The sequence below is a fragment of the Cyprinus carpio genome, unplaced genomic scaffold (genome assembly GCF_018340385.1).
Source record: "Cyprinus carpio isolate SPL01 unplaced genomic scaffold, ASM1834038v1 S000006537, whole genome shotgun sequence".
Classification (NCBI taxonomy): domain Eukaryota; kingdom Metazoa; phylum Chordata; class Actinopteri; order Cypriniformes; family Cyprinidae; genus Cyprinus; species Cyprinus carpio.
The window spans coordinates 235,240-238,357 of NW_024879202.1; the positions used below are offsets into that span (position 1 = coordinate 235,240).

Below are 3,118 nucleotides of genomic sequence, written 5' to 3' on the forward strand. Positions count from 1 at the left end.
ACTCAAATCATGTTTATTGATTAAACTCAACTCTTCAAATGACATAATGTCCAGTACTCTTAGTCCATTGCGTCTTTGTTGGTTTTTCAGAAATCCACTGCAGCGGTATGCAGCGCCTGGCAGTAAATAATACAATTTTGAGCAATTAAATCTTAGAAGAGCTCCAGGTGTTGTAGGAAAGAATCCCTAAAATACAAACCAGTGGGTCAAGGTCCAGAGAGATTCCCAATATGTTATTCATTTATTGAACAACATCCGACCAAAATGCCTTTAAGCGATAGTTCACCCAAAAATGAAAATTTGATGTTTATATGCTTACCCCAAAGGCATCCGAGATATTGGTGACTTTGTTTCTTCAGTAGAACACAATTTATGATTTTTAGCTTCAGCCGTTGCAGTCTCTTAGCCGTATAATGCTTGGGAAATGGTAACAGAATCTATGAGAGAGAAAAAACATGCACAGAAAAATCCAATTTAAACCGTGCTGCTCGTGACGATACATTGATGTGTAAAGACACAAAACGATTGGTCTGTGCAACAAACTGAACAGTATTTATATCGGTTTTTCACCTCTGATTCACTGCAATGTCCGAACTGTTAGAACTCTTGTGAACACGCTTCACAGCAGCCTGCATCATCTTCTTCTTGCTTGATTTATGGTTTAATTATTTACTATATTAGAAATGGCCACATCGGTCCTTTAGAAGTCTAGGTTCATGTTCTCAAGAAAATTAGCCATTGTTTCCGTCTCTGGGTCGTGTTTCCTGTCTAGTCCAGGGTTCTTCAGCCGACTGGATGTTGTGTGTCCTCTGAGGAACAGTATTCTTGACCCTGTCTTCACTCAGTCTCTGTTTCATCATCTGATCATGTTATTTAGAAAAGGACCAGAACATTAAATGTCCTCCAGTCAGTTCAGTACTGTTCAATAGCTGCTTCATTTTCTGATCATAATTCAGAAATGAAAAATACACCAGTACTTGACCTCTAACGAGAATGACTGCAGATGTAGTTCAGTTACACTACCTTACGTCTGACCCAGATGACAGAAGGATCCCACGCCTGCCTTCATCCTAGAGCTGACTTTCAAACCATTGGTGCTGTAAGATCTGCTCTAACGTGGGCCGCTTCGCTGGTCTGCGCTCCAGACACTGATAGATCAGATCACTGCATGCTGCAAAAGTTTGGAGAAGAGAGATGGTTAGTCAAGACCACGTAACACACCAGAGCTGACGTGTGGAAACACCTTCTCAAATATCTGATAAAAGCTAGAATGAGAGGTAAATGTTTATCAGTGTCTGTTTCCTCACCGCTGGATACATCAGCTTTCCAAGTGTAAGGACAGGCGTCCAATATTTGCTTGACGTTGCAAAAAGGCAGCTTTGTGTTCACCATCATAAACAGCGTCACACCTAGAGCCCAGACGTTTGTTGGGACGGCGTAGTATTTGGGTTTGGAGAAGACCTCTGGTGGGCAGAACAGGAATGCTCCTGTAAGCAAGACATTGTACGATTAATATTTTTCAGAAAACAAAATAAATCACAAAGCGATACAAAAAGCCAGCTCACCTATATATTTCAAGCTGTCATAGCCAGCGCTGTCAAGCAGGTGACCGGAGCCGAAGTCGATCAGCTTCAGCTCCAGAGTGTCGGTGTTCACCAGGACGTTGTCAGCATGGACGTCATTATGAAACACGCCGTGGTTTATGCAGTGCTGCACCGCCAGGACTAACTGACGCATGAAGCCCCCCGCGCGACCGCTTCTCTCAGTCCTGACGAATCTGTGATGAACTCTCGCAAGGACACGCACGGCTGAGGGAACTCCAGAACGAGCGAGAAGACCAGGGGCTGATCGAACCACTCGTACATTTCTATGATGTAGGGGCACACTGGAGGACGTCTCAACATCAGCATCAGCCCCACTTCTGTAGCCAGACGTCTGGAACAACCAGGCTAGAGGACAGGACAAGACCACCCAGCGGTTAGATAGCTTTAAACAACCAAACATGTGTTCTTTACTCTTTGCCAACTCACAATCTGAAGAGAACAGTAGTTGCTCCATTTCTGCGTTCTTTTGATGGCAACCTGCAAAGAGAGGAAAAAAGACATATTAATTATTCTTACATTCTCCAATCTGTCATTTATTTTAAACATGTTTAGATCAAGTGGACATGGATCTCCACATAAGGAGCTAAATGTTCAGTAAAAGCGTGTTACCTCTCGGCCGTCTGATTTTCGGACTGCCTTGAACACCTTGCCGTAGCTTCCTGTTCCTATCAAATCCTGCAGTGTGTACAATTTGTGCAAAGATTCTGAAAAACACAAGAGGTTGCAGAATAGGTTTAGTTATCTTATATTAAATTATGTGTCTGATATAATAGCACTGCTCTCTGTATCAAAAACAGACTAAAGAAAATCCATGTGACAAATGTTTCTTTAAAAATGAAATGTGTTATTTATATTTGTTAAACAAGCAAAGGTTTATAACTGTGTTAAAGTAGCTGATATTAGGATTACAAAGTAATAACACTTCAAAACTACTGAAATAAGGCTGCATCTGACAGCAGACTCACTGGTAGTTGGCCTCCAGTCGGGGAGATCTGGGGCAGATGTGGGCTCGGTGTCAGGCACGTTCTGGAGCTCAGAGGGTCCCGGGACAGACTCGACTCGTGTCCGTCTGCAGCGGAGGAACGGCTTCTTCACGGCCTTCCAGGCTCTCTTGAAGAACGCATGGATTCTGCTCCTCCTGTTGCCTCGAGGAGGAATCTCTTCATTGAAGAAAAACAACAGGAAAAATATTAGAAACATGTCCGATCACAAATTAAACATTAGTGATTATTAAAGATGTCTGTGTAGTCTTGAAGATTAGAAAAAACAATGGAAAAGTAGTGAAGTGGATTTCAGAAACTCTTTCTGTGTGAACGACATCTTATAACTGCTAAAACCTTTAATAAAAACTGTAATGCAAATTTCTGACTACAATATTTGTCACAAAAAAATGTTCTGCAAGTATCTGCTGACTATGTAATGTGTGTTCTTGTGTAATGAGATGAAAGGGTTTATTTGTTGTAATATAATCTGACCTGTCGGGCTTTTCTCAGCACAAGGCTGTGCACTCACTG

General features: G+C 42.1%; 2 long non-coding RNA genes across 2 annotated transcripts; both read right to left on the reverse strand.

Moving 5' to 3' along the window:
- Positions 1 to 595: 595 nt before the first annotated feature.
- LOC122143941 lies at positions 596 to 1,660 on the reverse strand. Its single transcript, XR_006159445.1, has 4 exons — positions 1,566 to 1,660; positions 1,308 to 1,487; positions 1,024 to 1,171; positions 596 to 860 (listed from the first exon to the last, which is right to left on the reverse strand). It is a non-coding gene; the product is annotated as an uncharacterized LOC122143941 (long non-coding RNA).
- Positions 1,661 to 1,813: 153 nt separating this feature from the next.
- Positions 1,814 to 2,506, reverse strand: LOC122143942. Its single transcript, XR_006159446.1, has 3 exons — positions 2,214 to 2,506; positions 2,031 to 2,081; positions 1,814 to 1,949 (listed from the first exon to the last, which is right to left on the reverse strand). It is a non-coding gene; the product is annotated as an uncharacterized LOC122143942 (long non-coding RNA).
- Between the last annotated feature and the right edge of the window lie 612 nt (positions 2,507 to 3,118).